This window comes from Oncorhynchus keta, unplaced genomic scaffold (assembly GCF_023373465.1).
Source record: "Oncorhynchus keta strain PuntledgeMale-10-30-2019 unplaced genomic scaffold, Oket_V2 Un_scaffold_7763_pilon_pilon, whole genome shotgun sequence".
Lineage (NCBI taxonomy): Eukaryota > Metazoa > Chordata > Actinopteri > Salmoniformes > Salmonidae > Oncorhynchus > Oncorhynchus keta.
Window position 1 is genome coordinate 280,841 of NW_026290998.1, and position 12,575 is coordinate 293,415.

The 12,575-nt window shown below is 39.3% G+C and overlaps 1 long non-coding RNA gene across 1 annotated transcript; it reads left to right on the plus strand.

The window, feature by feature from the left end:
* Positions 1–2,976: 2,976 nt before the first annotated feature.
* Positions 2,977–12,353, plus strand: LOC127929527 (uncharacterized). Its single transcript, XR_008135063.1, has 3 exons — positions 2,977–3,098; positions 8,250–8,274; positions 12,256–12,353. It is a non-coding gene; the product is annotated as an uncharacterized LOC127929527 (long non-coding RNA).
* The last annotated feature ends 222 nt before the right edge of the window (positions 12,354–12,575 follow it).

Genomic DNA, 12,575 nt, shown 5'->3' on the forward strand with positions numbered 1-12,575 from the left:
AATTAGAAGGGTTGCAGTCAAGAGGTGGGGAGCATCTGTAAAGCCTAAAGGGAGAAGAGTGAACTGGGATAGAAAACACACACAGTTCACAAAGTTACAAAAGAGTAAAATGAGATCATCTGTAAATTACTAGGTAAGATACTAAAGTGAGAGAGTGTTGTGGAGCCTTCCTCTCTTTCCTTCCTCAAATAACTCATCAGAAACGTTTTGGCAACAGTCTTAGTTATGCGACGAAACCGCCGCTTACAGCTGCCACAGTGACAACAGGGAAGACTAATAAGTACTAATAACAATTGCTAATTGACTTGCACAGGTGAAGAGCACACCTCCCTGTATTAACTGCTGATTGCCTTTCCCCACTCCAATATGGCAGGTAGACTAGTGGTCAGAGCGTTGGTCCAGTAACTGAAAGGTTGCTAGATCGAATCCCTGAACTGACAAGGTAAAAATCAGTCGTTCTGCCCCTGAACAAAGCAGTTAACCCACTCTTCCTGGGTCATCATTGTGAATAAGAATTTGGCCTTAACTGACTTGCTAAATAGAGGTTAAACAATACAGAAACGTATTACCAAAATAACAACAGTCACAAATTGGCCACTTAATCCTGGTTGATGTATCAACAATCAACAGTCAGAATATCACACACCAAATAGGCGACTGGGAAGTAGGGCATCACTTAAAGAAATGGCCCTAGATAGGTAAAAGACAGTACTAGACAAAGATAATCTCCTTCAAGATAGACAATGCTAACGAGTTCAGACCTAATCTCTATTTTAAGAGACTAGTTCTGAAAGTGTTAGCTTGGACTATTCTGCTAGAGATTAGTTCTGAAGCTGTTAGCTCTCTATATTCTACCAAAGATATGTTCTGAGCCTGTTAGCTCTGTCTATTCTGTAAAACAATGCTAACGGGTTCAGATCTAAACTCTTATCTTGAAAGAGAATAGTTCTGAACCTGTTAGCTTTGTTTAATATAATAATAATATATGCCATTTAGCAGACGCTTTTATCCAAAGCGACTTACAGTCATGTGTGCATACATTCTACGTATGGGTGGTCCCGGAATCGAACCCACTACCCTGGCGTTACAAGCGCCATGCTCTACCAACTGAGCTCCAGAAGGACCTTATTCTGTTAGAGATTAGTTCTGAACCTGGTAGCTCTGTCTATTCTGTTAGAGATTAGTTCTGAACCTGTTAGCTCTGTCTATTCTGTTAGAGATTAGTTCTGAACCTGTTAGCTCTGTCTATTCTGTTAGAGATTAGTTCTGAACCTGTTAGCTCTGTCTATTCTGTTAGAGATTAGTTCTGAACCTGTTAGCTCTGTCTATTCTGTTAGAGATTAGTTCTGAACCTGTTAGCTCTGTCTATTCTGTTAGAGATTAGTTCTGAACCTGTTAGCTCTGTCTATTCTGTTAGAGATTAGTTCTGAACCTGTTAGCTCTGTCTATTCTGTTAGAGATTAGTTCTGAACCTGTTAGCTCTGTCTATTCTGTTAGAGATTAGTTCTGAACCTGTTAGCTCTGTCTATTCTGTTAGAGATTAGTTCTGAACCTGTTAGCTCTGTCTATTCTGTTAGAGATTAGTTCTGAACCTGTTAGCTCTGTCTATTCTGTTAGAGATTAGTTCTGAACCTGTTAGCTCTGTCTATTCTGTTAGAGATTAGTTCTGAACCTGTTAGCTCTGTCTATTCTGTTAGAGATTAGTTCTGAACCTGTTAGCTCTGTCTATTCTGTTAGAGATTAGTTCTGAACCTGTTAGCTCTGTCTATTCTGTTAGAGATTAGTTCTGAACCTGTTAGCTCTGTCTATTCTGTTAGAGATTAGTTCTGAACCTGTTAGCTCTGTCTATTCTGTTAGAGATTAGTTCTGAACCTGTTAGCTCTGTCTATTCTGTTAGAGATTAGTTCTGAACCTGTTTGCTCTGTCTATTCTGTTAGAGATTAGTTCTGAACCTGTTAGCTCTGTCTATTCTGTTAGAGATTAGTTCTGAACCTGTTAGCTCTGTCTATTCTGTTAGAGATTAGTTCTGAACCTGTTAGCTCTGTCTATTCTGTTAGAGATTAGTTCTGAACCTGTTAGCTCTGTCTATTCTGTTAGAGATTAGTTCTGAACCTGTTAGCTCTGTCTATTCTGTTAGAGATTAGTTCTGAACCTGTTAGCTCTGTCTATTCTGTTAGAGATTAGTTCTGAACCTGTTAGCTCTGTCTATTCTGTTAGAGATTAGTTCTGAACCTGTTAGCTCTGTCTATTCTGTTAGAGATTAGTTCTGAACCTGTTAGCTCTGTCTATTCTGTTAGAGATTAGTTCTGAACCTGTTAGCTCTGTCTATTCTGTTAGAGATTAGTTCTGAACCTGTTAGCTCTGTCTATTCTGTTAGAGATTAGTTCTGAACCTGTTAGCTCTGTCTATTCTGTTAGAGATTAGTTCTGAGTGTTCATGTCATCAAAGAATCACTGATTGACTAACGTCCTAGCCGACATTAGCCAGTTAGTTTGTATGGACATCATGCACCACAACCGAATGTTGATAATATATCCCACATTTTTCCACAAAACATAGCTAGTTAGCAAAGGCCGGGATTCAATCCTAGCTGTGCTATTGTGCAGGTCACCTTCGAGCGGACAATGCAGATTTTAAGGGCATGTTTGCGAAGATCACGTTAACGTAAATGCTGCAGATGTCAGCGCAATCGGAATCTGTCAATGTCAAGCTCGCTGTAAATGGTAGAAGGTATACATTTCTGACTGTGTGTGTGTGTGTGTGTGTGTGTGTGTGTGTGTGTGTGTGTGTGTGTGTGTGTGTGTGTGTGTGTGTGTGTGTGTGTGTGTGTGTGTGTGTGTGTGTGTGTGTGTGTGTGAAATGTGTGTGTGTGTGTGTGTGTGTGTGTGTGTGTGTGTGTGTGTGTGTGTGTGTGTGTGTGTGTGTGTGTGTGTGTGTGTGTGTGTGTGTGTGTGTGAAATGTGTATGTTTTGCAGCGGACCCTCCCTTCAGTGCGTACCCTGCTGTGATTGGAGCAGCCATCGGAGGGATGCTTATCGCTGCCATAGCAACCGTTCTGCTTTTCATGTACATCATCCGCAACCGCAACAACAACCCCCGTACGTATACACACACTACAAATTCACACTAAATACTCAAACACTACACACACACACACACACACAAACACTATACACACACACACACACACACACACACACACACACACACACACACACACACACACACACACACACACACACACACACATACACATTTCACACACACACACACACACAAACACTATACACAAACTCAGATACATCATTCATTGAATCAGATGGCTCATTCATCAGAATACCCACTGATATTGCCAAATTCATTGTCAAGCAAATTTAGACATGACATGCAAGCAACAAACACTTCACAAGTATAATTGATCAAATTATGAAAGACAAGAATTGTAATTTTCAATTCCGTTGTCTATCAACAATGACAAGCCACCGGGGTCTGACAACTTGGATGGAAAATTACCTAGGATAATATTTGCCATATCTTCAATCTAAGTAGAAAGTATGTGCCCTGAGGTCAGGATGGAAGCTAAAGTCATTCCGCTACCCAAGAATAGTAAAGACCCCTTTACTGGCTCAAATAGCCAAACAATCAGCTTGTTACCAACCCTTAGTAAACTTTTAAGAAATATTGTGTTTGATCAGATACAATGCTATTTTACTGTACACAAATTGACAACACATTTTCAGCATGCTGATAGGGAAGGACATTCAACAAGCACAGCACTTACACAAACGACTGATGATTGGCTGAGAGAAATGTATAATAAAAAGATTGTAGGGGCTATTTTGTTTGACTTCAGTGTGGCTTTTGATATTATCGATCATTGTCTGCTACTGGAAAAACGTGTGATATGGCTTTACACCCCCTGCTATATTGTGGATAAAGAGTTACTTGTCTAACAGAACACAGAGGGTGTTCTTTAATGGAAGCCTCTCCAACATAATCCAGGTAGAATCAGGAATTCCCCTGGGCAGCTGTCTAGGCCCCTTACATTTTTCAATCTTTACAAATGACCTGCCACTGGCTGTGAGTAAAGTGTGTCTATGTATGCGGATGACTCAACACTATACACGCCAGCTACTACAGCGAGTGAAATCACTGCAACACTCAAGAACAGACTATGGTGGGCGCAAAGTACTATGTAAAGCCCTTGGCTACATGGAACTCTTTTCCACATCAGTAGAATCAGATATATCAGGTAAAAATACACCCTATGGAACAGCGAAACTGTGAAGAGACGCAAGGAAACACGCTTACACACACGTAAACATGGATTTTGTATTGTAGATATCTGGTTGAAGACTGAGGGAACACACTTAATGTGTTGTGAAAAGTGTTTCGAAATGTAATGTAACATTTTTAACTGCCTTAGTGTTGCAGGACCCAAGAAAACTCTAACCATCCAGTTAATGTAAACTCTAACCATCCAGTTAATGTAAACTCTAACCATCCAGTTAATGTAAACTCTAACCCTCCAGTTAATATAAACTCTAACCATCCAGTTAATGTAAACTCTAACCATCCAGTTAATGTACTCAAACTCTAACCATCCAGTTAATTTAAACTCTAACCATCCAGTTAATGTAAACTCTAACCATCCAATTAATGTAAACTCTAACTCTAACCCTCCAGTTAATGTAAACTCTAACTCTAACCCTCCAGTTAATGTAAACTCTAACCATCCAGTTGATGTAAACTCTAACCATCCAGTTAATATAAACTCTAACCATCCAGTTAATGTAAACTCTAACCCTCCAGTTAATATACTCTAACCCTAACCATCCAGTTAATATAAACTCTAACCATCCAGTTAATATACTCTAACCCTAACCATCCAGTTAATGTAAACTCTAACCATCCAGTTAATGTAAACTCTAACCATCCAGTTAATGTAAACTCTAACCCTCCAGTTAATGTAAACTCTAACCATCCAGTTAATGTAAACTCTAACCATCCAGTTAATATAAACTCTAACCATCCAGTTAATGTAAACTCTAACCATCCAGTTAATGTAAACTCTAACCCTCCAGTTAATGTAAACTCTAACCATCCAGTTAATGTAAACTCTAACCATCCAGTTAATGTAAACTCTAACCATCCAGTTAATATAAACTCTAACCCTCCAGTTAATGTAAACTCTAACCATCCAGTTAATGTAAACTCTAACCCTCCAGTTAATGTAAACTCTAACCCTAGCAATCTAGTTGATGTAAACTCTGACTCTAACCATCCAGTTAATGTAAACTCTAACCATCCAGTTAATGTACACTCTAATCATCCAGTTAATGTAAACTATTACTCTAACCCTCCTGTTAATGTAAACACTAACACTAACCATCCAGTTAATGTAAACTCTAACTCTAATCATCCAGGTAATGTAAACTATAACTCTAACCCTCCTGTTAATGTAAACACTAACACTAACCATCCAGTTAATGTAAACTCTAACTCTAATCATCCAGTTAATGTAGACCCTAACTCTAACCATCCAGTTAATGTAAACTCTAACCATCCAGTTAATGTAATATCTAACCATCGAGTTAATGTAAACTCTAATCATCCAGTTAATGTAAACTCTAACCCTAACCATCCAGTTAATGTAAACTCTAACCCTAGCAATCAGTTGATGTAAACTCTAACTCTAACCATCCAGTTAATGTAAACTCTAACCCTAGCAATCTAGTTGATGTAAACTCTAACTCTAACCATCCAGTTAATGTAAACTCTAACCATCCAGTTAATGTAAACTATTACTCTAATCATCCAGTTAATGTAAACTATTACTCTAACCCTCCTGTTAATGTAAACACTAACAATAACCATCCAGTTAATGTAAACTCTAACTCTAATCATCCAGGTAATGTAAACTATAACTCTAACCCTCCTGTTAATGTAAACACTAACAATAACCATCCAGTTAATGTAAACTCTAACTCTAATCATCCAGTTAATGTAGACCCTAACTCTAACCATCCAGTTAATGTAAACTCTAACCATCCAGTTAATGTAAACTCTAACCATCCAGTTAATGTAAACTCTAATCATCCAGTTAATGTAAACTCTAACCCTAACCATCCAGTTAATGTAAACTCTAACCATCCAGTTAATGTACTCTAACCCTAACCATCCAGTTAATGTAAACTCTAACCATCCAGTTAATGTAAACTCTAATCATCCAGTTAATGTAAACTCTAACTCTAACCATCCAGTTAATGTAAACTCTAACCATCCAGTTAATGTAAACTCTAACTCTAACCATCCAGTTAATGTAAACTCTAACCATCCAGTTAATGCAAACTCTAACCTAACCATCCAGTTAATGTAAACTCTAACCATCCAGTTAATGTAAACTCTAACCATCCAGTTAATGTAAACTCTAACCCTCCAGTTAATGTAAATTCTAACCATCCAGTTAATGTAAACTCTAACTCTAACCATCCAGTTAATGTAAACTCTAACCATCCAGTTAATGTAAACTCTAACTCTAACCATCCAGTTAATATAAACTCTAACCCTAACCATCCAGTTAATGTAAACTCTAACCCTCCAATTAATGTATACTCTAACCCTAACCATCCAGTTAATGTAAACTCTAACCCTCCAGTTAATGTAAACTCTAACCATCCAGTTAATGTAAACTCTAACCATCCAGTTAATGTAAACTCTAACCATCCAGTTAATATAAACTCTAACCCTCCAGTTAATGTCAACTCTAACCATCCAGTTAATATAAACTCTAACCCTCCAGTTAATGTAAACTCTAACCATCCAGTTAATGTAAACTCTAACCCTCCAGTTAATGTAAACTCTAACCATCCAGTTAATGTAAACTCTAACCATCCAGTTAATGTAAACTCTAACCATCCAGTTAATGTAAACTCTAACCCTCCAGTTAATGTAAACTCTAACCATCCAGTTAATGTAAACTCTAACAATCCAGTTAATGTAAACTCTAACCATCCAGTTAATGTAAACTCTAACCATCCAGTTAATGTAAACTATAACCATCCAGTTAATGTAAACTCTAACCATCCAGTTAATGTAAACTCTAACCATCCAGTTAATATAAACTCTAACCCTCCAGTTAATGTCAACTCTAACCATCCAGTTAATATAAACTCTAACCCTCCAGTTAATGTAAACTCTAACCATCCAGTTAATGTAAACTCTAACCCTCCAGTTAATGTAAACTCTAACCATCCAGTTAATGTAAACTCTAACCATCCAGTTAATGTAAACTCTAACCATCCAGTTAATGTAAACTCTAACCATCCAGTTAATGTAAACTCTAACCCTAATTAGCATGATGACCCTGACTAACATGATGACCCTGACTGGCATGCTGACCCTGACTAACATGACGACCCTGACTGGCATGCTGACTCTGACTAACATGATGACCCTGACTGGCATGCTGACCCTGACCCTGACTAACATGATGACCCTGACTAGCATGCTAACTCTGACCCTAACTAGCATGATGACCCTGATCCTAACTACGACGAAGAACCTGACCTTAACTAGTATGATGACCCTGACCCCAGGGGCACACATTGTGTAGTAAAATGTGTGAATGTATTGTAATGTTTTGCTGGACCCAGAAGCAAATGGGGATCCATAGTAAATACAAATACATTATGACCCTGACTAGCATGCTGACACAGTTCAGGAGTTTCCATGATTGAGTCTTTGAATGAAGAGATTAGAGTAAAACTGTCCAGTTTGACCCTGACCAGGAGTTATCAGGACACAACATCAGTTTATTCTGATCCTGACCAGGAGTTATCAGGATACAACATCAGTTTATTCTGATCCTGACTAGGAGTTATCAGGATACAACATCAGTTTATTATCTGATCCTGACCAGGAGTTATCAGGATACAACATCAGTTTAATATCTGATCCTGACTAGGAGTTATCAGGATACAACATCAGTTTATTATCTGATCCTGACTAGGAGTTATCAGGATACAACATCAGTTTAATATCTGATCCTGACTAGGAGTTATCAGGATACAACATCAGTTTATTCTGACCCTGACTAGGAGTTATCAGGATACAACATCAGTTTATTATCTGATCCTGACTAGGAGTTATCAGGATACAACATCAGTTTAATATCTGATCCTGACCAGGAGTTATCAGGATACAACATCAGTTTAATATCTGACCTTAACTCTCTTGTCTCTAAACAGGACTCCATGACATGCTGTTTGGAATGTGAGTATGGAGTCACACAGGCCATGTGTAAAACATGAGTATACATTATTTGTGTATGTAACACAGGTGTGTGTATATATATATAATGTGGGTATGATGTGTATTTTGTGTGTGTGTGTGTATGTACAGTTGAAGTCGGAAGTTTACTTACACTTAGGTTTGAGTCATTAAAACTTGTATTTCAACCACTCCACCAATTTCTTGTGAACAAACTATAGTTTTGGTTAGGACATCTAATTTGTGTGTGACACAAGTCATTTTAATTGTATTTTTTTACCTTTATTTAACTAGGCAAGTGAGTTAAGAACAAATTCTTATTTTCAATGATGGCCGAGGAACAGTGGGTTAACTGCCTTGTTCAGGGGCAGAACGACAGATTTGTACCTTGTCAGCTCGGTGATTCAAACTTGCAACCTTTCGGTTACTAGTCCAACGCTCTAACCACTAAGCAACCCTGCAGCCCCCAAGTTGACTGTGCCTTTAAACTGATTGGAAAATTCCAGAAAATGATGTCATGGCTTTAGAAGCTTCTGATAGGCTAATTGACATAATTTGAGTCAATCGGAGGTGTACCTGTGGATGTAATTCAAGGACTCCCTTAAAACTCAGTGGCTCTTTGCTTGACATCATGGGAAAATCAAAAGAAATCAGCCAAGACCTCAGAATAGTTTTTGTATACTTCCACAAGTTTGTTTCATCCTTGGGAGCAATTTCCAAATGCCTGAAGGTACCACGTTCATCTGTACAAACAATAGTACGCAAGTATAAACACCATGGGACCGCGCAGCCATCATACTGCTCAGGAAGGAGACGCGTTCTGTCTCCTAGAGATGACTACTTTGGCTAGTTTTGTGCGAAAAGTGCAAATCAATCCCAGAACAACAGCAAAGGATCTTGTGAAGATGCTGGAGGAAACAAACGTATACAAAAGTATCCATATCCACAGTAAAACGAGTCCTATATCGACATAACCTGAAAGGCCGCTCAGCAAGGAAGAAGCCACTGCTCCAAAACCGCCATAAAAAAGCCAGACTACGGTTTGCAATTGCACATGGTGACAAAGATTGTACTTTTTGGAGAAATGTCCTCTGGTCTGATGAAACAAAAATAGAACTGTTTGGCCATAATGACCATCGTTATGTTTGGAGGAAAAAGGGGGAGTCTTGCAAGCTGAAGAACACCATCCCAACCATGAAGCACGGGGGTGGCAGAATCATGTTGTGGGGTTGCTTTGCTGCAGGAGGGACTGGTGCACTTCACAAAATAGACGAAGACATGAGAAAGGAATATTATGTGGATTTTTTGAAGCAACATCTCAAGACATCAGTTAAAGCTCGGTCACAAATAGGTCTTCCAAATGAACAATGACCGCAAGCATACTTCCAAAGTTGTGGCAAAATGGCTGAAGGACAACCAAGTCAAGGTATTGGAGTGGCCATCACAAAGCCCTGACCTCAATCCCATAGAAAATGTGGGCAGAACTGAAAAAGCGTGTGCAAGCAAGGAGGCCTACAAACCTGACTCAGTTACACCAGCTCTGTCAGGAGGAATCGGCCAAAATTCACCCAACTTATTGTGGAAAGGAGGGAAGGCTACCTGAAACGTTTGACCCAAGTTAAACAATTTAAAGGCAATGCTACCAAATACTAATTGAGTGTATGTAAACTTCTGACACACTAGGAATGTGATTAATTCACTCTACTATTATTCTGACATTTCACATTCTGAAAATAAAGTGGTGATCCTAACTGACCTAAGACAGGGAATTCTTAAATGTCAGGAACTGTAAAACACAGAGTTCAAATGTATTTGGCTAAGGTGTATGTAAACTTCAGACTTCAACTGTATATATATATACATATATATACACATATACATATATATATATACAGTGCTTTGCGAAAGTAAAGTGGCTCAGTTGGTAGAGCATGGCGCTTGTAACGCCAGGGTAGTGGGTTCGATTCCCGGGACCACCCATACGTAGAATGTATGCACACATGACTGTAAGTCGCTTTGGATAAAAGCGTCAGCTAAATGGCATATATTATTATTATTATTATTCGGCCCCCTTGAACTTTGCGACCTTTTGCCACATTTCAGGCTTCAAACATAAAGATATAAAACTGTATTTTTTTGTGAAGAATCAACTACATTAGTAGTAGAATATTGTGTGTAGATTGATGAGGAAAATAATTTAATACATTTTAGAATAACGTAACAATTTAGAAAAAGGTCTGAATACTTTCCACTGTGTCTGTGTGTATAATAAACCCAACAAAAAAAGAAACGTCCTCTCACTGTCAATTGCGCTTATTTTCAGCAAATTTAACATGTGTAAATATTTGTAGGAACATAAGATTCAACAACTGAGACATAAACTGAACAAGTTCCATAGACATGGAATAATGTGTCCCTGAACAAAGGGGGGGTCAAAATCAAAAGAAACAGTCAGTATCTGCAGTGCCTCTCCTCCTCGTGGACTGCACCAGAATTGCCAGTTCTTGCTGTGAGATGCTACCCCACTCTTCCACCAAGGCATCTGCAAGTTCCCGGACATTTCTGGGGGGAATGGCCCTAGCCCTCACCCTCCGATCCAACAGGTCCCAGACGTGCGCAATGGGATTGAGATCCGGGCTCTTCGCTGGCCATAGCAGAACACTGACATTCCTGTCTTGTAGGAAATCACGCACAGAACGAGCAGTATGGCTGGTGGCATTGTCACGCTGCAGGGTCATGTCAGGGTGAACCTGCAGGAAGGGTACCACATGAGGGAGGAGGATGTCTTCGATGTAACACACAGCTTTGAGATTGCCTGCAATGACAAGTTCAGTCCGATGATTCTGTAACACACCGCCCCAGACCATGACGGACCCTCCACCTCCAAATCGATCCCGAGTACAGGCCTCGGTGTAAGGATCATTACTTCGACGATTAAAAAGAATTCGACCATCACCCCTGGTGAGACAAAACTGCGACTTGTCAGTGAAGAGCACTTTTTGCCAGTCCTGTCTGGTCCAGCAACGGTGGGTTTGTGTCCATAGGTAACGTTGTTGCCGGTGATGTCTCACAACAGGCCTACAAGCCCTCAGTCCAGCCTCTCTCAGCCTATTGCGGACAGTCTGAGCACTGATGGAGGGATTGTGCGTTCCTGGTGTAACCTGGGCAGTTGGTGTTGCCATCCTGTACCTGTCCCACAGGTGTGATGTTCGGATGTACCGATCCTGTGCAGGTGTTGTTACACGTGGTCTGCCACTGCGAGGATGATCAGCTGTCCATCCTGTCTCCCTGTAGCGCTGTCTTAGGCGTCTCACAGTACGGACATTGCAATTTATTGCCATGGCCACATCTGCAGTCCTCATGCCTCCTTGCAGCATGCCTAAGGCACGTTCACGCAGATGAGCAGGAACCCTGGGCATCTTTCTTCTGGTATTTTTCAGTCAGTAGAAAGTCAGTAGAAAGGCCTCTTTAGTGTCCTAAGTTTTCATAAGTGTCTGTGACCTTAATTGCCTACCGTCTGTAAGCTGTTAGTGTCTTAACGACTGTTCCACAGGTGCATGTTCATTAATTGTTTATGGTTCATTGATCAATCATGGGAAACAGTGTTTAAACCCTTTACAATGAAGATATTTGATATGTATAAGTTATTTGGATTTTTATGAATTATCTTTGAAAGACAGGGTTGTGTTTTTTTGCTGAGTTTATATATATATAATGTATGTATAATGTGTATATAATATGTGTATATATATAATGTGTGTATAATGTGTATATAATATGTATATATATATAATGTGTGTATAATGTGTATATAATATGTGTATATATATAATGTGTGTATAATGTGTATATAATATGTGTATATATATAATGTGTATAATGTGTATATAATATGTGTATATATATAATGTATATAATGTGTGTATAATATATATATATATATAATATATATATATAATGTGTGTATAATGTGTGCATGTGTAGGCAGCACAGCCGGTCCAGGGAGAACATCAACCTCCCTGATGATGAGGTGATGGGAGGAGTTGACGGAGAGGGAGGAGCTACAGAACATTGCCCCTCCCCTAGCCCAGGTAACCTAATGTCTCATTAACATAATGAGACAATGTCCCACCAGGCCTATGTCATTTTTATTTTACTAGGCAAGTCAGTTAAAAACTAATTCTTATTTTCAATGACGGCCTAGGAACAGTGGGTTAACTGTCTGTTCAGGGGAAGAACGACAGATTTGTACCTTGTCAGCTCGGGGGGTTTGAACTCGCAACGCTCTAAGCACTAGGCTACCC